At 41.7% G+C, this 24,627-nt stretch overlaps 1 protein-coding gene across 4 annotated transcripts in view; it reads left to right on the forward strand.

Moving 5' to 3' along the window:
* The window catches only part of MYRIP (myosin VIIA and Rab interacting protein), a 372,103-nt gene that overhangs the window by 224,727 nt on the left and 122,749 nt on the right, over nt 1-24,627 (forward strand). The window contains exon 1 of one of the 4 annotated variants that reach the window (XM_012808016.1): nt 7,270-7,514. The exons of the other annotated variants lie outside the window; for them this stretch is intronic. The gene's annotated coding sequence lies outside the window, so the exon portion shown is untranslated. Of the gene's footprint in view, nt 1-7,269; nt 7,515-24,627 lie in introns of those variants that run through there. 4 annotated transcript variants of the gene reach the window in all.

Genomic DNA, 24,627 nt, shown 5'->3' on the forward strand with positions numbered 1-24,627 from the left:
CTGGGCTCAAGCGAGTCTCCTGCCTCCGCCTCCCAAGTAACTGGGACCACAGGCGCCCACCGCAACACCTGGCTATTTTTTTTTGGTTGTAGCCGTCATTGTTGTTTGGCGGGTCCAGGCTGGGGATTCGAACCCACCACTTTAGGTGTACGTGGCTGGCGCCTTAGCCAGTTGAGCTATAGGCACCGAGCCAAAAGGTCAGATTTTAACTAAGAGACCAAGGAGGAAAAGGATCTGGCTGTCAAGGTGAGACACTGGAGTTTGAGCTTCCTGATTCACAAGTTTCATCATGATAAAGCCTTTCCTTTCAGAGCTAGTCACTTTCTTTTTTAAGTTAAAAAACATGGTATTTCTCTGAAACAGTAAGTGTAATGATCATGTGACAAACCAAGAACACCCCAGACCTCCTCTTGTTGTCTAATTTAAATCACTAAACACACAATTCAGCAGACAATTGCTGAGTGTATTCTACGCCAGCTTGTATTTTGTCTGAAATAATAGACAGGAATGGTTTAACAAGCATTAGCATCTAGGCAACAGGGCATTTTGCTTGTCACTTCTAATTCTCACATCTAATAATGCACCTGATCTACAAATTAGACTGCAGGACTCTTGTCTGAGTTGCCTCCAGTACCAGGTGGGTTAGGAGGAGCCCAGATAAGGTAAAGGCTGTATCTCAATTGTCTCTTATTCTTCCCAGAACCTCCCAGAAGGAGCATTTCTGTATTAAAATTTCGCAAGGAAGTCTTCACCTTCAACTCCTTGGTAATGGTGCCAAGTATTGACTTTGCATGGAAAGAGATGACATTGCAAAGAGACACATTAGAATGCATTTCAGAAGCTATGAATTGCTTGTCAGAGGCCCAGTAAGCCTTGAAGTGGACTCTTTTTGAGTAACTCCGGAGTGTCTTCTGTGCAGCATGTGTTTACTTTCTCTTTCCTGAACCTGCCGTTCTGTGCTCCTGGAGAGGACACAGATGACTGGAGGGGAGCACTCCAGGTCTTCTTCCCCAGAGGTTTTGGCACTGCCCCTGACCGTTGATGCAGAGACCCTGCCTGGGGTTCTTGTGCTTTCCTGTTCTTCACCCCAGAGCCCCCACGGTGTCTCCCAGCTGTTCAGCATGCTTCTTGGGCTCTCTCTTTTCTTCGAGTAACAGCCAGTTGCCAGGAAAGGCTGGGGAAGGTGTTTACCCACACCATAATGGCTGAGTATGCCTCCTTGAATCCTTTTCCAACAGGCAAGTCCATGGAAAAATGCAAGGCTTTTACCCTGGGTTGCTTTTGGTGATGCCTGGGGCTGTCTTGGGTCCCTCTTCTCACATGCAGCTCAATTTGGTCACCAGAACCCTATGAAAGGAAGGTTGTTGTCCATGGTTTGTGGCATATAATAGGTGCTCCACAAATAAGTCTTAAATGGCTGATTAAATATTTGGTTATTACAACAATTACCACCTCCCTTTTATAAGTGAATAAATGGAGACTTGGAAAGGCTGACTTAGGATTCAAGGCTTGGCCCAGCTGCCTCTAAAGCTACTGTTCATTACCCAGTGGCCCCTCCATGCCCCAACTCCTTGCACTCCTTGCCTCATGTTGGTCCCATTTCGGCTTCTGGAGTAATGCTGTCCACCCACTCTGCTTTGTAGCAAGGAGCTCCATTGCTAGAATGTTGGTTTCTTATTCAGACATCTGCCTTCCCTTGTGACTGGGGGTCCTCCAGGAGCAGGAGCCTCATGTTTTGTTACCTCCTTCCCCCACACTTGTTGCTATTCCTGCCCAGGACATTGTGGATTCTCAAGAGCTGCTTGGGAATCCCATTCACATCTGTTTCAGCCAGGCTTCTCTGGATACCAGTGACAGAAAACCCAACCCAGCCTAGCTTAAAGAAAAGGGAATATGTTACCTTGTGTAAGTAAAGACATTCAAGAGTAGTCTGGCTACAAACAGGATTCACAGCCCAAACTATATCTGCAGGGGTTTTATTTCCTATTGCTTTCTGCTGACAGACTGCAGTTTCAAACTTCTCATCATAGCAAGGTGATGGCCAAAGCTCCGGCCCCTCCCCATCTCAGCTACACAGCCTCAGAAACCATAGCAGTACTGAGTACAGAACAAAGGTCCAAGGTATGGCTCACCCTGGTCTAATTCTGAGTCTAATCAGTATGGTTAGGGGAGATACTGGTTAAAGCAAGACCCACTTTTTTTTGAGACAGAGCCTCAAGCTGTTGCCCTGGGTAAGGTGCTGTGGCATCTCACAGCTCACAGCAACCTCCAACTCCTGGGCTCAAGTGATTCTCCTGCCTCCACCCCCCAAGTAGCTGGGACTACAGGCACCCACCACAATGCCCAGCTATTTTTTGGTTGCAGCCATCATTGTTGTTTGGCAGGCATGGGCTGGATTTGAACCCACCAGCTCAGGTGTATGTGACTGGTGCCTTAGCTGCTTGAGCCATAGGCGCCGAGCCAAGACCCACTTTTAAAGCTAAGAATAACCCCATCAAAAAGCAAGAGCTGGGAATTGGAAGAGGGAGTTCCCCAAGTATTTTGGGTGCTCTCTTACCAGGAAGAAGGTGAATGAATACCAGGCCTTGAGAGCCAGATTTCTACTACAATCTCCTGTTGAAATTTTCCAAAATGACCTCACACCTCCTCCAGCCCTGACTCGCCCAATGTTAGCATCCATTGCAGGGATGGAGCCTGACTTCCTATTGCTCATGTCCCTTCAGGGAAGATTGTCAGGCCTGCAGCTATGAACGCATCTTGACATCCTTCCTCCCTTGGCAGAGAGGGTGAGTCTCTGTCTCCCCCCACTTCTCTCATTTCTCCCTGCCCCCCTTGTTCTCCCAGCGTCTTTCTCAGGTACTCACAGACACTCTTCTAGACTCCTCCCTCCTCCTTTCCCTCCTCCCTCCCCTACTCTCCCACCTTCATCCTCACACACCTGAGCCCCCATCTCTCTCACATACACACACACTGTACCCGGCCCCTCTCTTACTCCCCGTATACTGTGTACAATGTAACACTCCTCCTCTCTGTCCCCCAGACTCCAACACACCCACACTCTGACTCAGAGCCCTCAAACCATGTCTTTGACCACTGTCCCTTCAAAGATTGGCTTCCATGGGTTTTCTCTGGCCATTCCATCTCTAGGTACACCTCAAATGCCAGTCAAATCCTAGAGTGGTGCTCCAGCCTCAAACGTGGACTCGCACTCTTATGGAGTGCTTTGGGTGAGAGCTGTGGTCAGAGAAGGGGAGCAACCCGGACAGGGTCACACAGCAGTCACAGAGGTAGGACAGAGCCCAGCTCTCCAGACCACTAGACCAGTATTTCCCCCATTCTATCCTGACTTCAGGTGCACCTCCATGTCCTGAGTCCTCACAGTGTTAACAAGGGTGACTCTGTGAGGATGAAGTCACATGTAGCATATGACAAAGGTGACATGATAATCCAGTGTGGGGACCTCTGTGTGCAGGTAGTTTTGAGTTCGTGAGTTTGACTCCCGTCCACAATACCCTCAGCTAAATGAACAGAGAAATAAAAGATCTTTCTCAGTGGATATGTTTCCAGCTTTGGACACTGGAAAGGCCAAAATTTCAGTGTGATCTGATGCTAAAGACTCCATGGAGGGTTTTCTGGACCAGCCCTGGGGAGGGCTGCTGTGAGAACAACCGGGACAATGGGGTTCAGCCCAGCTGCTTTCCCTAGAGCCCCTCACCTCAGAGAGCAGGGCGGGGTACATGGGCAAGAATGTGGCATTGGGCAAAGGCATCAGCATCTTTGAAATGATAAAAATTTTCTTTACCAGGCAAAATGACAACTGTAAGAAAAATCTGGGCACCTTGAGATGCAGCTTGGCAAAGGGAGTGCTACTTGGCACAGCCCCTGATTTACTGTTTGGGTGAAGCAAAACGTTCTGCCCAGCGTTCTAACTCTTTGCCTTCTGCATCAGCTTGCCTCGGTATCAGCGGCCCTGCCAGCAGCCCAGAAAAGGCTCATCCGTTGCCATGGAGGCTTTCAGCGTCTTCACGGCCTGGACCTTAAATCACTGTCTTTGCAAATAAAACTTACCACAACCTCCCTCCCCCCCGAAAAAAAGCATATGGGAATAGGAAATTACTTTTCTGTAGAATAGCTAACATTACTGAGCACATATTCTTTACTGGTTCTGTTCTAAGCACTCAGCTACCCTCATAACAACCCCATAGACAGGGGTAAATCAGAATTTTACCTCTTACAGGTGTGAAAACTAAGCAAGGAGCGGTCAAGTAACTTACCCATGACCTCATAGCTAGGAACGGGAAGAGTCAGGATTCACACTCAGTTATGCTGGCTCCAGAGTCAGCCCTGCCTCTGCTCTACGGTGCTCTCAGAAGAGCTCAAAACTCTGCAGGCTTTCTAAAGGATGTGTCCTGCAGTGCTAGGTTGAATCCTGGTCAGTGGATTCAGTTTTGGTGAGAAAAAAAGAAAAACATCTCCTCTCAAAGCAATTTATTCAAGGCTTCTCTTAGAAGATATTTCTGGCTATACACAGATGGAGTACATCTTGCTATTCAAAGCCCTGAAGTCCACCATGGTGGTTAATGCTAAAATAAAATAAAAAGCACCTCCCCCTCCACCTACACACGTGAGTTCCCTGGCCAGGCTCCCACTCTGGAGGTGGAGATTGGGTGCAAATGTGCATGACTTCCATTCCTGGAGGAAGTGTCCCACAGTGTGGCACCCGGAGTGTCCGTGTAGGAAGAAATCTGCAGAGGCCTGGAAATGCTGCAGAACTCATTTGGAGGTCCCTTCTGCTCAAATTATTTGGTCACTGGAAGAGGGGTTTGTGATCTTCCAGTGGCAACACGGACAACAGAGGTGGAAGCTGGGCTTACCCCTTAAAGAGGATGAAATGTTGCTATAGGAATCCAGTTGGAATGTGTCCGAGAGTTCCGCTGCTCCTCATCTGCGCCTCTCTGTCACAACAACCTAGGCATTCTGATCCTTTTTATTGCCACACTCCCTTTTAAATCATTCACACTTTAACCACCAAAATGAAAAGTCAGAATAGATTGGCAGGTTGAGTGACCTATGTTTGGCCTCAACAGAGACCACCCATGATTTCAACTAATTTTTCAAGCCAAACAACAGCAGCAGCTTTTTTTGAGATTTACATGTTAACTCATGCATCAAAGCACATTAACTTCATGCTTTATTTGCAGGATATAAATCTCTCCATTTTTGTAATAAGTAGCCATTGATTTTTGCATAGAAACGAGGAAGACGTGTACCTTTTCAAAGTCTGTGTTTGCATCTTGCATACGTGAAAAGAACTTATGTCTACCACTGCAATGTATTCCATAAAAGTGTGAGCATAATTTTGCACATATGCATTTGTCTGGAAGAAAGGGACCCATTAACAGAGGACATGGTTAGTTGGCAGTGGGCAGAAAAAACTGATTTCTTTCTTCTGTCCTTAACACCTTCTGTTTATCTTTTGATCTTTTTCAAAGTAGTTCCATATAAACAATGGTGCTAAGCAGAGTGCCCTGAGTCTTCATGAACATTCTGAATCATGCACACATACTCGCCAAGGGAAACTAGTGCAATGACTTGCCGAATATTCTAGTGACCTCTTCATAAGAAAGGGATATGCATATTCCTCAAAATCATGCCTAGATCCTTTAGAGAGAAGCTTCCCAATTCTTTCTGAGTAAATGTTCTGTTGCCTCCTCTTCTGTGCATGTGTATGGGGGAGAGGGAATCCCCTTACAGGTCAAAGGTACAATGACTAATCTGGAATTAGTATTGACATCTTGCAGTTTGTATCTAAGCAAAGGAAACAACTGTCTTCAAGCATGTATGGGGGAGAGGCTTGAACAGGAATTTCAAGTCGAGAACTCAAGAATTCAAGTCATGTTCCATATAGCACCAGAATGAAATTTTTTCTGAAAAGTCTATGCTGGTTTTAGATCAAGAGCAGATTGGCTCAGCTGAGAACTGGCATTTGGAATGGCAATGAGCAATTAGGCAGCTTTCCTTGTGGAACGTTTTTCTTGTGGCTACCTGAATTTGTCCTGCCTATGTAGAGGAAGGACAACCATGTTAAAATAAGATGGGCATTGCAGAGGGCGCATTTTAAGAAAGTGCCTGGGATTGCAAGTTTTTCCTATTCTGAGATAGCTTCTTTGTAATATATGTGGTCTGAGAAAAACATCTGTTTTATTATCTCTGTTTATTAGTAGTAGTACTTTGCATATGAGAGGGCCTACCTAACATTTGAGCACTACAGTGTGTAAAAGCATTGTTATTTGGTATACTGTAGGCATGGTTGATCTCTCTCTCTCTCTCTTCTTTCTTTCTTGAGACCAATTCCTACTCTGTTGCCCTGGCTAGAGTGCCACAGCCTAGCTCACAGCAACCTCCAACTCCTCGGTTCAAGTGATCCTCCTACTCAGCTTCATGACAGTTGGGACCACAGGTTCCCACCACAACTCCTGGCTAATTTTTCTGTTTTTAGTAGAGATTGGGCCTTGCCCTTGCTCAGACTGGTCTCAAACTACTGAGGGAAAGCAGTTCTCCCACCTCAGCCTCTCAGAGTGCTAGGATTACAGGTGTGAGCCACTGTGCCCAGCCTAGCATGATCTCTTTAACTCCTTCCAACAAATATGAGACCAGGATGGGGGCGGGGATGATACCCATTTTACAAATGAGAATACTGAGGTTCACAGAAGCAAAATTATTTTACTATGGTCACAGAGCTAGCAAGTGGTCCTGTCCTCCCTATCACGTTGTATGTTTACACATACCCTGGAATCAGCATGAATAGGCTTAAACATGTGCACACACTCTTGGGCTTTTCTTGTACCCATGATGTGTACCCCATCCAATAAAGTGGGAAGTTTACCCCACCCAAAAAAGATCCCCTGAGATTTCTCTTCCAATTAACCCCTTCCCTGTGACCCATCTCTGGTTGCCAGGTGAAGCATATTTGTACTGAGAACATTTAGCAAAGCAAACCCAAGGTTTGTGACTGATGAGAAAGCATGCATTGAAACCACACATCCTGGGTTTTTTTATATCACAGGAATTTGCAAAACAAGAAAGTAAAGAAACAAAAAAAGTAAAGATTTACGAGACATTTCCTCTACCAAGTGTTATTAAACCAGGCAGCTTTAAATGAGCGTTGGTGTCTCTCCCTCCCCGTTGCACATGTGTTGATGGGTTTTTCTCGGTTTGGTTGTCTGAGATTTCACAGCTCTCCGTCACCTCCCTTCTGAAGCTCGTAATAGAAACAGGCAGTAGCACTGTGCTGTTTCTTCACTCTGGGATTGCTCTCAGCCTGGAGCCCTGTGTCTTTTCGTAAGAAGGATTCCTGGTTTACCCTCTTTGGGCTGTTCTGGCCATGAAGACAGGGCGTGAAGATTTTGTTGACTCCATTACCTGTGTCCTGGCATTGAATTCTTTCTCTTTCTCGGGACAAGTGAGCTAAATCTGGGTAGAAGAGCTTGGCAGAAAGGAAACTACTGGTTCCGGTAATCTTAATAATTAAGCAATCTTGACTTGTCCTTTATTTCAAAATTTACTATGATTATTTACTATAATCCTTTTTTATAGACTGCCTAATTGAGTTTGTGCAACAGAACTGGGTCATTTTTGTCCTATTTGGTGGATACGTTTTTGGCATTTTGCATATGTGTATCTGCGCAAACATTAAGAAATAGATTTTAAAGGGCATTTTTGAACTATTGGCTCCATTTCAAAGCTATGGTTGAAAAAAGTGTTTCTTTTCTCTTTACCGGCTGCCTTATGAAAACAGGTAGACTTTTAATCTTTTGCTGTAGAAACAGGAAAATGATGTAGTGAGGGTTGTAGCTGTGGCTGCCTTCACTGCAGACGTGCCATCGCTGAGCTGGGGGTGGACGCCTTAGTGTATTCTATTCCTTCAGGTGGAAAGTTGCTTGTGAGTTTATGGACATTCAATTATCCAAGCTAACCCTACATACATGTTTTTGTGCAGCAAAAACATGATGAGACATGTATGTGGTGGGGGTTTCACTGTTTAAGTTTGGATTTTCACAGAGCAATCACAACGTGGCACTGCCTCCGTCACCCAGAGGGACATCAGGAGATTTCTCTGGGTCCTAAAGCTAAGAGCTAAGTCTTCAGATCGTTTTCTTATTTAATTTTATCTTAATCAAGCTCATGAATAGTGTATACTGTAAAACATCAAATAATTCTCTTGATCTATTGAGAAGTAGCCTCTTACCCCACCCAAACACATTTTTCCTTCCTAAAACCATCTTTAACTTTTACCTTTCTTTTGACATACCTTTAAATTTTTTTTTCTTCTTTTTTTTATTGTTGGGGATTCATTGAGGGACCTTTAGATTTTTAAATGACATACTGTAATTTTGCTTTTAGATTTTGTTTCTTTATTTCCTTATGTGATAGGGTTTTTTTAGTATCTCCAACCCCTTTACACATACACATCACCACCCTTTCCTCCATCTTTCCAGTGTATTTATACTGTCTTTGTTAGGTCAGTTTTCAGTGTTTTATCACTACAATTATAAAAAGCAGCTTTCTGGTGTTGCTTACCATGGAACAAAAGTCATTCTGATATTTGATCCTTTGCATGTGGATTTTCTCTCTTCTTTGCAAGTTTCCAAGATCTTCCCTTGAGTCCCGGTGTGATAAAATGTCACCAGTGGTGCTTTCATTTCAGTATTTCCTTCTGCTATTGTACTTGATCTCTTAGAAACCAGTTTCATTTTGGAAACAGCTTTTGTAGGCTTGGGAAATTTTCTTGAATCCCTTCTTTGATTATTTTCTTTCCTCTATTTTTCTTACTTCTTCTAGCATGCAGTTATTGGTGATCTCAGATTACTCTCTAGTTTTCTTTTTTCTCTACTTTTTCCCCCCTTTTTCTCTTTCTTTCCTTTTTTCTCCCTTTGTCCTATTCGTCATAAGATAACCTCAACTTTATAATAAAGGAAATTTGAATGGGAAAAAAAAAGATAACCTCAACTTTATCAACTATCTTGTCTATTAAGTGTTTAATTTTCACAATTTTTTCTTTTTCTTTTTCTTTTTTTTTTTTTTTTTTGAGACAGAGCCTCAAGCTGTCCCCCTGGGTAGAGCACTGTGGCATCACAGCTCACAGCAACCTCCAACTCCTGGGCTCAAGCGAGTCTCCTGCCTCTGCCTCCCAAGTAGCTGGGACTACAGGCGCCCGCCACAACGCCTGGCCATTTTTTGGTTGCAGCCATCATTGTTGTTTTGGCGGGTCTGGGCTGGGGATTCGAACCCACCACCTTAGGTGTATGTGGCTGGCACCTTAGCCGGTTGAGCTATAGGCGCCGAGCCTTCACAATTTTTTCTATCTAAGAGTTATTTTTGTTTCTCTATTTCTTTTACTGTAATGTTGTTTCTTCATACCTGCAATATATTCTCTTGTTAATATTTTTTGAAACTTTCTTTTCCCATGAATTTCTTTATTCTGTTTGGTTTGGTGTGTATCTTTAATGATAGCAGCTTTGCTCAAGAATCCAATGACTCAGGACTGTCAGTTCATCTTTAAGAGTGATGCACTGAAAGCTGATTTGAGGATCAGTGAGGCTGAGTGCAGCTCCTTGATTGATGGGTTTCAACCTATGGTAATTTGGCTGGGTTGTTTTATGGGGGGGAACTTCCAGTGGATATTTTCTTTAGAGTTAATCAATTTCCCCAGAAAGAAATGCACCAGTCTCCTAGTAGGAATGTAAGTTTGATTGTATAGGGGAGCCCAGTGGCAGTTGGGAGGCCAAGGCCAGATCCAGCATTCAGCGTAGGGTCTCAACCTGTCTTTTCTCAACCCAGCTCCTGATATTCCTGCATCTCAGAGTTCTGGTCTCAGAGTCCCTCTATATCAGCCTTTCTAGGGAGTAAACCTCTAGTCTTCTGCTGATGGGAGACACAGTACAAAATGGGACCTGGGGGCCTAACCACTTCATCTACCTGCACTCTCACTTCCAAAGGTAACTGATGATTCTAATCCTTGAACCTTGATGAGGTTCTCATATATGAATTGGGCTTCCCCACTGCAACATCTAGCATGCTGAGTTATTTACTATGTATCACCTGCTTTCCTGCCTCCCAAATGTTACTGCTATGGCCCCAAAGAAGTTTTGGCTTTTGTATCTTATTTGTATTTTAATAAGATTTAGGAGAGAGCAGAGGTAAATGGGTGGGTTTGATTTACCTTGCTAAACTGTAAACCAAATCTTTGACTCCCAGTCCCTGTGGTGGAATTTGAGCCAGATGAGGACATCCCTGGGAAACTACAACACCAATATCAGATTGTGGAAGTAGCCCAAGAGGTCAGCTCTATCTGGAAACCAGGACGGTCACCTCAGGCGTCTGAGAGTTGTGCATGCACCCGAAAGGAGGGTGGTGCTGCGGGAAGTCTGACGGGGCTTCAGCAATCGCGTACAAACTTATTTTGACCCTCATTAAGAAATTCTGTTTAATCTCACAATCCAGGAGGCAAATATATACACACTCCCATAGATAAAACTCTCACACAGGAAAACCAAAGTCCTTTTGCGATGGGCTGAGCACTCAGGTGTTTCTATTCTAGTTATTTGTTTTTATTGATGGTCTTGCCCTAGTCATCAATCACAGCCCGAAGTTTAAAAACAGTATCCCCTGAGGTCAGACACAGGCACTTGCAATAGTACCACCACCACTACAGTTATCTTCCTGCTCTACAACTTTCTAGAGTGCCCATCAACCCCTCAATATCACCTTCAGGGCTGTCAGCACCTGGCTTCAAATCTCAGCCCATAGTATATTCACCTGGCGCGTGTGTTTCTCACAGCAGTAAGTCCAGCTGGCTTTCTGCACCTTTCCCTCCAGGTGCTGCAACCCCCTGGTGCCTTTTCTGATAGCATTTGCTGCACCTGGGCACTCAATTCCTATTGCCTGCCTCAAGAGAGTTCTGCACGCCCTTTCAGACCTGGACGAAATGGCAGACAACCTGTAGGCTTCCCCTAATGTATACCCTCAGAATCCTGGGTATCTTAGGGTTAGAAAGGACATGACTTATTTTGTTTGTAATACAAAACTAAACTCTGGCCACAGAAGAATAGGTAAGAAAGAAAGGAAGGAAGGAGGGAAGGGGCAGAATATGATGTCAAATGTATCCCACTACCTGAAAATAATCACAGATAACATTCTGGTATTTATCCTTCCCATTTTTTCTCAAAGTATACATTATTGGGTTTTCTTGGTTTTGCTTTGTTTTATTTTGCTACAAAATTGGATTATTGATTGCTACAAATTATCTAATGACCTCTCCTGCATAGCAGTATTTTTCATGTAAAAAAATTCTTCCAGAATTTAATGCTTACAATATTAGGGTGTCCCAAAAGTCATCAGATGTAGGGAAATGGAAAGTTGTCACTAAATGAACCTTGCTTTAAAAAATACTCATTACCCAGTTTTACAAAGAGGTGGCCGATACATAGAAAATATTTTTCAAAATTTGGCAATGAATATTTTGTAAGTAAAGGTACATTTAGCTACAATTTCTCATTTCCCTACGTGTGGTGACTTTTGGGACGCCCAGTAGTAGCTATAGTAAAGATAATTTATTAAGCAATGTCTTATTATGAAACGTATAGGTAGTACTTTTGTGACTAGCTGTGAAGAACTGCCTTGTACACGTCCTTGTCTATAAATCTAAAGGCCTGTAAGCACTTTGCAGCATCCCTGATAACACTTTGCCAAGTCCCTCTCCTGAAAGAACAAGCCAGCTCAAATTCCCACGTGCATGGCACTGCCTGTTGGTTACATGCTGGCCACTTCTAGCTATTATCCTTTTCTTTAATTTCTCTGATAATTTTAAATTTTAGTTAGGTAACATATCTCAGTCATTTTCTTTATGGTTCCTACCTTTAGTGTCATGCTTAGAAAGAATTTACAGAAACTTTAAAAAATAGACCATTTTTGCTTGATTATAAGTTCACCCTAAATAATATTCCCCATTTTCCTAATGAGAACATGAACAAAAGTAGAATTTTGTGTCCATTTTGATATCTAAACTTCTAGAGGTATGGACAAAGTAATGTCTAACCATAAAATAAATCCACTAACATGATGGTATGTATACCTTTAAAGCACTCATTATGTATAGTCATATATTAATTGGGAACTATTGTCCTTTTCCTTTCTCATTTACCAATTAGTTTCACCGAAACTCTTGGTCTGTATCTCCGGCATTAACATCCTCATCATCTTCAGACCTACTCTGAGTCAGTCCACAATTGCCAAGCATAGCAGGTGCACTCACGCCGTAGCACTCTCACGTCCCTCCTCCCTTCCCCAGAGGTCATCACTCGCTGGACGCCTGTGTCGATCATCCCTTTCTTTATATTTTCACCACTTCTGTAGGTATCCCTGAACAACACTAACTGGAAAAGCTCCCAATTAGAAGAGTTACAGTGTAAAACCAGCGACCTCTTAGGGGCAGAGAGCTCTGGGATATTCCCCGTGGCTGCCCTGCATGCTCCACTGTCTTCTGTCTGTGTCAGAAACTGCAATGGTGCCAGGCTGACTTACGTGTGAAAAGAATATAAACTGCAGGAAACTCTGCAATACAACTAGATTTGCTACTTTTTCTTGGACAAAAGAGTTAAGAGGACTTTTGTATGGGGGTGGGGTGCATGTGGAGATCTAATGTATGTGTGGCTTCAATTTTCATGTTTGTATGTTTGCTAATAGTGCCCACCTTTGCCTGAGCAGTGTTCACTTTGGGTGGTCTAGTGAGTTTTCTTTTTGGCTGGGATGTGATTTATTTGTGTGAATCTTTTTTACACATAGGAAGGGAAAAATCACCCTTTCTTTTTCAAAGGTATCAAACTGTGTATATGCTTTCATTTGTACATTTTTCAATCAGGCTGGTAGTAAGCACCTTCTCTCTGTTCTTACTTACATTTGTCCGTCTGATCAGTCTTAGAGAGCATTTGAAGTCCCCAACTGTGATTTTTTTAAATTTCTCTGTTTTTCTAATAGATTTTGTGTGATATATGTAAATTTTTATCCATTATACATATCTTTTATGTGTTACTACTTTTGTCAAGGGGAACATAACCATCTGTGTTATTTAATAGATTTTTCTTAAATTCTGGTTTGTCTGATTTGTCCTCCCTTTTGTTTTCTTTGTGTCTGCTTGGTGCCTTCTGGTCTTTTCTTTCATTTTTAATCTCTGTGATTTTTTTTGACATGTCTTCTGTCAACAACATATAATTGGGTTTTGATTTTTTTTCCCAAGCATCTGCCTATTAAATATCAGCTAAACCTATTGATCTATATGATGCCAACTGATATTTTGTTAATTTTTTATATGCTTCACCAGTATATTATGCTACCATTGCAACCCATGCTGTAAAATTTTAAAAATTGGATGATGGGGATGATTTGTGATGCTCTCACATTGCCTCATTCATAACTCAAATAGTTAGTTATTGAATGCCTGCTGGGTGCCAGGCCCAGGTTACACACCTGGCATACAACAGAGAACATGCCAGCCCCTGCTCCATGAGCAGCCCCTGCTTCATGGGATATGGCCACACTATGGTCCTGGGGTTGGTTTAATGCTCTGCTGCTGTCATCTTGAAATTCTTAACAATTTCTTAATAGGGGTCCTGCATTTAATTTCTCACTAGATACCACAGATTGTGTGACTGGTCATACTATTACATTGTGTGAAAGACAGAAAACAGAAAATTTCAATATGGCTTAATAAATACCCTAATAGGAATCAGTAGAGGAGACTGTGAGAGCACAGGGGGGCTTCTCATCCAATCTGGGAGGTCTTCTAGGCACAGCTCATCACTGGTCTGAGTCACAGGAAGAGTCAGCCTGGCTGAATAGTATAGACAGAAAAAACAGCAAGTGCAAGGCCCAGTGTCTTTAGACTGTATGATGTCTCTGGACACAGCAAAATTATAGATATCCCAGAATAAAGCTAACTGAACGCATCAAGGTCAGAAGGATTACAGGCTGAAGCAGTGGTTCTCAACCTTCCTGATGCCATGACCCTTTAATACAGGTCCTCATGTGGTGACCCCCAACCATACAATTATTTTTGTTGCTACTTCATAACTATAATTTTGCTACTGTTATGAATCATAATGTAAATATCCTATATGCAGGATATATTTTCATTGTTACAAAGGGCTTACAACCCACAGGTTGAGAACCGCTAGTCTAAAGGAAGGTACTAATTAAGGGAAAGGATCAAAAAAATCACTCCAGATGTCTGTCTGAGATGCCAAACTGACTGCATTTCAAGTCATGCTGACAAGCCCTTTCTTGACCTCATAGACACCGTATACCAGGTCTAATGCCAGGGTAATGGGAGATGAGTCTGAGAAGAGACACAATGATGGATTGAGAAGCAAATGCCATCCTATATTTGCCTTTATTCTAAGTTACTAAGAACACATCTTTCCAAAATACAAAATTGTCAGCATCCTGCTTTGGAAAATGGCTATTCTGATGTTAGCAAGAAGAGTTACTTTAAAGTGAGGGTAGAGGCTGGTTGAGCAGGTTAATTAGAAAACTTTGCATGGTTATCCGGGTGGGAGATGGTGGCAGTGGGTTATAAGCAGAGGAAATGATGTAATAATATAATTTCAGCCAACTTGCAGGAGGGAAAAGCTGCAGCACTTAGCTAGGGGTTAGCTGTGGCTATGAGAGAGGTGAAGAGTCAAAGACAACATTCCCTGAGGTAGGGTTCAGGACCACAGCCAGGATGTGCAGAAAAGATGAGAGTGTGGAATTTGAGGCACGCTGAGTGGGAGGTGGGAGACAGAGTGCAGCTATCCCATGAGCAGAGCTGACAGAGATCAGCAGGTCTGGCAGGGAAGAGATGCCAGCTGATGCCCCAGTCCTGGCACACAGTCCTGGGTCACTTCTTTTGTCATGAGAGTTCAGAGACAGGGGTCAAGTGAGTGCCAACATTCCAACCTAGAGAAGCACAGTGAGGGCCAGAAGAGTAACCAGCATTATGGACATTCAGGGCATTATGGAAGCTGAAGAGAGGAGAGCTTTTCAGAAGCAATGAGGATTAAAATGCATAGAAGTGTGGGCTCAAACTGCATGTAAACTAAGAGCTTCACGATACCTAAATAAAAATTAAACCTACATTTTAAAACAAGAAGGAAATGCAGTGACTGAGAGAAGATTGAGGTTTTGGTATGTTTATTTTTAACTTATGAGAGAGAGACTTTAATATAGTTCAGGCTAATGGGAAGGTGCCAGTTAAGAGGGTGAGTTCAACAATATAACAGAGAGAGGAGAGGAATTTGGGGCAAAAGCCTGGAGAGATGGGAGCAGATGGGCCCAGAGCCATCACCTTTTAAGGAGATGACGAGCTTAGCTTGGGGAAGATTGCTGTTGGGAGGGATGTGCTCACGAAAATGCAGAATAAACCCCGTGTCCTTCTTCCTTGTGTTACTACTAAGTCAGATCATGGTCCCTAGGCTCGCTCCTCCACATACTCAGTCTCCTCTGGACCAGCCCATAATGACCACTACAGCCCCACTCTTCTGGGGCTTGGCCTGAACTGTGCTTTTACCATTGATAAATCTTGCTGCAGGTCGTCCTGTGTGGCTGATGAAGTATCCTGTCCTCCTTACTGTAGGGAGGCAGTACTAGCCATGTCCCCGGTGCCCGGCATTGGTGGGAGCCTAAAGGGACATGTGTTGGAGGCAGTGATGGTGGCAGGTCAATACAGTGAATATTATGGAGAGCCTACCATGCTCCTCACTGTGAAGGATGGAGCTGGGCAGGACGCAGTGCCTGCCTAGGCAGTGCTTAAGGAGTAGAAAGCAGATGTATAGGGACAAAGAGGGACTATGAGTGTGACTGAAATAGCCTGCCTGTTGCCCACCAAGGGCAGGATAAACATAGCCACCCATGCAGCCTGTCACCTCATTTTCCACCCACTTCTGCCCACCAGATCCTGGGCCTTTTGAGACAAGCCTTTTCCAGACTCATGGGGAATGGAGCCTCAGCCAGGAAAGGAGGGAGGCAGGCCCTGAGAAGCCAGGGGATGTTGACTTTGAAAAGCCCTCTTATCTGCGGCTGCCTCCTTGGAAAGGGCACATTTGCATCCACCTTCAGGTTACTTTGCCCAGGAGCCAGCCTGTTCTTATGAGCATAATAGACAACATTGCCTTTATAGAGAACTCTAGGAAAATAGCCCATGAAGAAATGTCCAGTTCGAAGCAAGTCTACCTTACAGGCAAGAGGCCAAGGCTAAAAGAAGTATCCTCAGAGAATCAGTCACATGAATAAGGAAAATCAAAAGTAAAAGTAATGTTGATTCTTGATGTCAAAGATGTTTAAGACATTTGAGATTGGAGAGGAGTGGGTGACATTGCTTAATCTGCCTGGCCACGGGTCAGCAGGTCCATGCACACCCAGGGATACCATATATCTCTTTCCAGACACCTAGACTTCTCCTGCCCCCTCCCCAGGGGACTGAGTAGCTCCCAGTTGCTCCTCTTCAGAGATCCATGCACACATATCCAAGGCCCAGGGACATCGTGCTTAGCTTCCTTTACCACTCCAAAGCTTTCCTGCAGAAACACAGGCCTCTGCTCTCCTCTCTTCCTTACCACCCTTTTTAAATGTGGGTCTTCTCTGTTTGAGTATTCTCAAACCACAAATGTCTTCATGGAGCTCTGCAGTTCATGAAGAAGTGTGTATGCATGTGTGTGAGTGTGTGTGTGTGTAGTGTATTCACCTCATCTATTTTTTAATGCAAATAGATCAGTTGGGCATCTTAATTCCTTGATGAAGGAGAATACTGGGCTAGCATCAGTGTATCTGGGCCACTGATGTAATCAGATCTTGCTAACTAGCTGTGTGAACTATCTACTTCGCTTCTCTGATTAGGCTCAGTGATCTCAAATGTTCCTTCCTGACCTGAAAGTCTGACTTTTTGTGCTCGCTACTTATTGTTAAATATATAAGCTTTGATGGCCTCATCTACAGGTCAGAGAAGTGAGGATTTAAGAAATTTAGGGTCATAGACAGGCTAGGGAGTTAGACAGCTAATTATTCTCTGAATTGCTTCCACATACTCCAGGGTTCTTAACACAGTCTGAATCAGAGATGGAAAATCCTAGAATCCATCTTTGGTGGTCTCACCACATTCATACCAGCCTTGAATATGTGTTTGGAATTAGGCTAGAGAGACTAAACAGATACTTTAGTTGATTAATTTTGTGACATACAAACACACACATGCTTTCACACACACCAAGGAATTCTGTAGGAATAGAGAAATGAATGACTCATGGGGACAGAAGGTGGTGGATAAAAAGTGGGAAGGAAAGTGAAAAGAGGAAAGAGAGGAGGAGGAAGGGACAGATGGGCACACACATTGGCCTTAACAGCATTTATCTCACACTGGTCCTTAGTAAATGCTTATGAGCATGATAGAAGGAATGAATGGCTGAACTGGGCCAATTCTGTCTTTACTAGCCCATCTAGTTCCTACTCTAATAGCAGCAAGCTGGGCAAGCCGTTATTGGCTATCTACATTTTCTGGGCAACCTGAATATTTCAAATATAGTGTGGTCATCAATAAGCCTGAGCACCCATGGCCCGAGTGTCACTGTGGTGGTGTGGAACTCAGAGAAGTAACAACCTGTCTGGAGATATTAGAGGAGAGGGTAGGCCTATAGGTTCCTTCAGCTCTTGTAGATCCAAGTTTTTGTGCCTCAGTAATAACTTTTCATCTAGTGAAGTGAATGATAGCAATGTGAGCCAAGCAGAGCGTCAGAAAATTCTATGTGGTAAACAGACTGCTCTTTCTGTTTCTGACCAGGTGGACTCATGATCCACAGGGTTACTTTTGTGACTATTGTACAAGCCTGAGAGTGGACTTTTTCTTCTGAAATTCAGTATTAGTAGCCCTACGAGATACTGTATTGAAATATATTATAAAGCTATAGTCATTAAAAGGGCTTGGTTCTAGTGCATGAAAGGACCTACAGAACAGGTGATAAAAAGAGTCCAAAAACAGACTTCAATCCATGGGAAGATTTAGTAGATGAAGAGATAGTCCAGAGCCATACAGGGTCAGTATTTAATAAATGCTTCTGGGACAACTGGTTATCCATTTGGAGAAAAAGAAAGTTAAACCTCAGTTTATATCAAAATAAGTTCCGTATGGTCAAAGAATTGAAATGTTAAAAAGTAAAAATATGAAAATATTAGAATACATGGAAGAATTTACTTTTACAATCTTAGTAAGGAAGCATCTGTTTTAGGAAATATATAAAGTTCATAAAATTTAAAGAAAAAATAATAATCACTTGACAATATGAAATTTAAGGCTATCTTGCAGGGTATAATGCAATCATGTGCCACATAATGACATTTTGGTCAACAATGGATGGCATACACAATTCTTGCCTCAGAAGATTATATATTATATACTATTTTTTTACTGTACTTTTCTATGTTTTGATACATAAATACTTACCATTGTGTTACAGTTGCCTATGTACAATATAATCACATGCTATACAAGCCTGTAGCTTAAGAGCACTAGGCTAAACCATATACCTAAGTGTGTAGTAGGCTGTACCACTCAGGTTTGTGTAAGTATACTTTATGAAGTTCACACAATGAAATCATCTTATAATGCATTTCTCAGAACATACAACCCTATCATTAACTGACAATGATATATATCATAATGTCAATAGACATATGACAAAATTAAGGTGGGGAGCATCTATAATCTTACAAGTATGGACTAGCATATATATAACAACAAATCACTGACTTTTTTATTTCAGAATATTATGAGGGTGCAAATGTTTTGGTTACATAAGTTGCTTTTGTACAATTTGAGTCAAAGTTATAAATATGCTTCTCACCAAGATAGTATGCGTTGTACCCATTAGCTATGAATTTACCTCTCCCCTTCTTCCCTCTCCTACCTGCTTGGTTTCCATTGAGTTTTGTTACCAAAGGTGCACATGGGTGTTGACCAATTAATTCTAGTCTAATAGTGTCTAATAGTGAGTACATACGGTATTTGTTTTTCCACTCTTTCAGTGCTTCACTGAGAAGATGGCCTCCAGTTCTATCCAGGTTGTTACAAAAGGTATTAGTTCACCATGTATTTTATGGCTGAGTAGTACTCCATGGTATACCTAAAGCACATCTTATAAATATACTTTTGTACTTATGGCCACTTGAGTTAGATCCACATCTTTGTGATTGTGAATTGTGCTGTAATAAACATTCAAGTGCAGGTGTCTTTTTTATAAAATGACTTACTTTGAGTAAGTACCTAATAGTGGGATTACTAGATCAAATGGTGCCTCTACTTTTAGTTCTTTGAGGTATCTCCATACAATTTTTCATAGAGATTGTACTAGTTTGTAATCCCACCAATACAAACTATATAAAAGTTCCTTTATCTCTTCATTCACACAGCCATCTGTTGTTTGGGGAATTTTTGATAAAACCCATTCACACTGGAGTTAAGAGATATTACATTGTGGTTTTGATTTGCATTTCCCTGTTGATTTGAGACACTGAATAGTTTTTCATATGTTCATTAGCTGTTAGTCCATTTTCTTCTTTTTTTTTAATGAAATCAGAGCTGTATACATTAATACTGTCATGGGATACAGTGTGCTGTTTTTATATACAATTTGAGATATTTTCATCAAACTGGTTAACATAGCCTTCATGTCATTTTCTTAGTTATTGTGTTAAGACAGTTATATTCTACATTTAGAAAGATTCACATGTACCCTTCTAAGATGAACCATAGGAATGATCCCACCAATCACCCTCCCTCCACCCATCCTCCTCCCCTCCCCTCCCCTCTCCCTCCCCTTTCCCTATATTCTTGGGCTATAATTGGGTTATAGTTTTCATATGAAAGTTATAAATTAGTTTCATAGTAGGGCTGAGTACATTGGATACTTTTTCTTCCATTCTTGAGATACTTTGCTAAGAAGAATATTTTCCAGCTCCATCCATGTAAACATGAAGGAGGTAAAGTGTCTTTCTTTAGGGTAAAAGGTAAAATCTTTCTTTAGGGCTGCATAGCTGGTGTGATTGTGGAGAAAAGGGAGCACTTCTAGTGCATCTTCTTTTGAAAAGCCTCTGTTCATGTAATTTCCCCACATTTTTATGGGGTTCTTTGATTTTTTTTTTTTTTGCTTATTTTCTTGAGTTCTTTATAGATTCTGATTATCAGCCCTTTATCAAATATATAGCATACAAATATTTTCTCACATGGGTTGTCTATTTGCTCTATTGATTGTTTCCTTGGCTGTTCAAAAGCCTTTTAACTTAATCAGGTCCCATTTATTATTTTTGTTGTCGCTGTGATTACCTTTGGGTTTCTTTTTATAAATTATTCACTTAGGCCACTGTCTAAAAGGGTTTTCTCAACATTTCCTTCTAGCATTATTATAGTTTCGTGCTTTAGGCTTAAGTCTATTATCCATAATAATTTTTGTGAGCAGTGAGAGGTAAGGATCCCATTTTCATCTTCTACATGTACTTAGTTAAGAATTTTCATAACTCAATGGAAGAGGCAGAGCATGACCAAAAGGATCGTTTAGGTGAGGTCTCCTGGAATTATGTCAATATGTTGGAGAAAAAGAGAGAACCCAGCCATACCTGGCACAGGGACCTTACCCAGAGTTGTACCTCAGGAAGTAGAGCTGGATACAGCATATGATCCAAAGCAGTGGAAATCTGACAAAGTAGGCAAGTGATTGTGACTGGAAGGGATTGGCTCCCCCCCCCCCACACACACACGGAGGTCCAGGATAGGAGAAAGCCTTTCTGGAGTTTTCAGTTTTAGGGGAAGCTTAGAAGAGTGGGCAGACTTGAACAGTATTCAGCAACCAGATTTGAATACCAGTCGGAGTGGATTTGCCATAGGTTTGGTCACTGGTGACGCAGCCATACTAAGAAGGTCTTGGAGGCCAAGGGACTGCCATTGTGGGAGGATTGTGGGAAGGTCTTAGTAGGGACCTAAAGCACGGCTATCTTAATTCCGCCGGCCAGGATCAGAGCTCCACTCTTGGGACAGGCTGAAGGACTCCCACACCCCACAGAAACTAGAGTCAGGGCACTGTGAGACCTGCTCCTGAAGGATTCTTGTGAGCTTTAAGATCCCAACCCGGCAGGGTCTGAATGCCAAGGAAACAATTAGGCCAACTAAGTTAGGAATAAGGACCATAGAGGTTGCTGGCTATGCTCTCTGTCTCCTACAAAAAAACCCCACAACACCCACCTGGTGTCCTGGTGACATATTGCAACATATTATCATCAAGAGTAAGAATTTCTGTTTTTTGGCCACAAAGAAGAGTTTGGCTTTGCTCAGGCTGAGGCCACTTTCAGACCTAAGTACAAGGTAATTTGAAGCAAAGAGGGAGTGAGAAGGAAAAAGGATCACAAGCAGGTGAACAAGAAGAAAGAACACACAAGGAGGAACCAATAGAAAAATTAGAGCAACATGAAACACCAAAATAGAGGAACTCCCCCAAGGGACCATGAGGCAGCTACTACAGAAGATTCCACCTATAAAGAATTAATATATTTAACGTAAAGGAAATTAAAATAAGAATGATAAAGACAATAAAAGGAATGGTTGAGAAAATGGAAAAATATAACCAAAAGTCAGGCAAGAGTTAGGTAGAATATAGAAAGGATACGGCGGAGCTTAAGGAAATGAAGGAGACAATCAGGGAATTTAAAGATGCAATAGAAAGTATCAAAAATAGACTAAACCATGGAGAAGAACAAACCTCAGATCGAGAGGTCAGCTAGGATAAAGTTTTCGAGTTAACCCACGAGGTTAAAGAGGCAGAAAAGAAAAGAGAGAAAGCAGAATAGGCACTTAGAGAACTGTGAGACTCCATAAAGTGGTCAAACATACAAATAATAAGGATTCCTGAAGGGGAAGAAGATTGTTCCAAAGGAATGAAATCCCTATAGGAGACTATCATAAATGAATATCCCAAGTTTTACTAAAGACCCCTACCCCTGCATACTCCTTTCAGATGGATATTGAATCCTAAGTCATCTCAACTCAAACAGAACTTCCCCAAGATACATTGTAATGAACCTGTCCAAAGTTAAGGTGAAGGAAAATATTCTGCAAGCAGCCAGGAATAAACACCAACTGACCTACAGAGGAAGAGCTAATGACACCAGACTTTTCAAGCCAGAAGAGCATGGTCATCCATCTTCAACATTCTTAAACAAAATAATTTTTAGCCCCAAATTCTGTATCCTGCTGAACTAAGCCTCAAAATTAATGGAGAAATCAAATATTTTGTGGATATACAAACACTGGGGGAATTTCCCACAACAAGACCAGCTCTTATTACACTTACATTTATTCTCAATACTGACCATCACAATGGACCACCAGCAAAATAAACACCTAGAAGCTAAAGGTCAAAACTTCGCTTCCCCAATGGCACAAAGGATAAAACTATACAATGGACTGTAACAAAATAAAATGAACAGGCTCAGCACCTGTGGCTCAAGCTGCTAAGGCACCTGCCACATACACCTGAGCTGATGGTTTCAAATCCAGCTCAGGACCACCAAACAATGACGGCTGCAACCAAAAAATAGCCGGGCATGGTAGGAGGTACCTATAATCCCAGCTACTAAGGAGGCGGAAGCAGGAGAATCACTTGAGCCCAGGAGGTTGCTGTGAGCTGTGGAGGTTGCTGTGAGCTATGATGCCATAGCACTCTACCTAGGGTAAGAGCTTAAGGCTCTGTCTCAATAAATAAATAAATAAAATGAACAGAACTCTCCCACACTTATCAATTTCTGAATAAATGTCTATGGACTGAATTCACCACTAAAGAGGCACAGGCTGGCTAATTGGAGTAAAAAGCACAAGCCATCCATATGCAGTCTCTAGGAAATACACTTAGCCTTCAAGGGCAAATCAAGACTTGGGGTTAAGGGATGGAAAACAGTATTTCATTTTCAAGATACAAAGAACTTAAATGTGACTCTAGACAAATGGGATTAATAGACATTTATAGAACACACCATCTCAAAACTAAAGGATTTATATTTTTCTTGTTAGCCCATGGTACAAATAGAAATCAGAAGAAAGGAGTGGTTGCAATCTTAAATCCATACAAGTGGATTTAAAGCAATTAAAGTTAAGAAAGATTGACACTTTATACTGGTCAAAGGAACAATACAACAAGAAGACATTTCAATTTTAAATGTTTATGCACCCAACTTAAATTCCCCCAGATTTATGAAACAGACCTTGATGAGTCTGAGCAATATAATGTCCCTTAACACCATAGTAGCCAAGGACTTTAATGCCCCTCTGACAGAACTGGACAGGTCCTCTAAACAGAAACTAAACAAAGATACAAAGGACTTTAGTGTGATCCCAGAACAAATGGAATTAATAGATTAGTAGACATATATAGAACACACCATCCCAAAGATAAAGGATGTACATTTTTCTCGTCAATCCATGGTACATGCTCCAAAATAGACCACATCCTAAAATACAAATCAAACCTCAGCATAATTAAAAGAATAGAAATTATACCTTGTATCTTCTCAGACCACAAGGCGATAAAGGTGAAACTCAATTCCGACAAAAATGTTCATCCTCACACAAAGACTTGGAAATTAAACAACCTTATGCTGAATGATAGTTGAGTTCAGGAAGAGATAAAATAGAAAATCATTAAATTCCTCAAACATTACAACAGTGAAGACCCAAGTTACCAAAACCTGTGAGATACAGCAAAGGCAGTCTCAACAGGGAAATTTACTGCATGAGATGCCTACATTTGAAAAACAGAAAGAGAATGCATCGATAAACTCATGAATCATCTTATGGAATTGGAAAAAGAAGAACAATCTAGTCCCAAACCCAATAGAAGAAAAGAAATAACCAAAATTAAATCAGAGACTAATGAATTTGAAAACAAAAGAATCATTCAAAAAAATAACAAAATGAAAAGTTGCTTTTTCTAAAAAAATAAATAAAATCAGTAAGCCTTTGGCCAGATTAACTAGAAACAGAAAAGTAAAATATCTAATCTCTCAATTAGCAGTGATAAAGGAGAAATAACAACAGATACCACAGAGATACAAAAGACCATCTCTGACTACTACAACAAAGTCTATGTCCAGAAATTTGACAATGTGGAGGGATCAGATCAACACCTGGACTCACACCCTTTCCCTAGACTTAACCAAGAAGAAATAGATCTCTTGAACAGACCAATTTCAAGAACTGAGATCAAAGAAACAATAAAAAACTCCCAAGAAAAAAAAGCCCTGATCCAGATAGCTTCACATCAGAATTCTATCAAACCTTCAAAAAAGAGCTTATACCCATACTGTGGAAATTATTCCAAAAAATTGAGAAGGAAGGAATCTTCCCTAACATGTTCTACAAAGCAAACATCACCCTGATACCAAGACCAGGAAATGTCCCAACTAAAAAGGAGAACTACGACCAATTTCACTAATGAATATAGCTGCAAAAATTCTCAGTAAAATCCTAGACTGTAGATTACAGCTACACATTAAAAAAAAAAA

This window comes from Otolemur garnettii, unplaced genomic scaffold (genome assembly GCF_000181295.1).
Source record: "Otolemur garnettii isolate 467f Iridium unplaced genomic scaffold, OtoGar3 scaffold00082, whole genome shotgun sequence".
Lineage (NCBI taxonomy): Eukaryota > Metazoa > Chordata > Mammalia > Primates > Galagidae > Otolemur > Otolemur garnettii.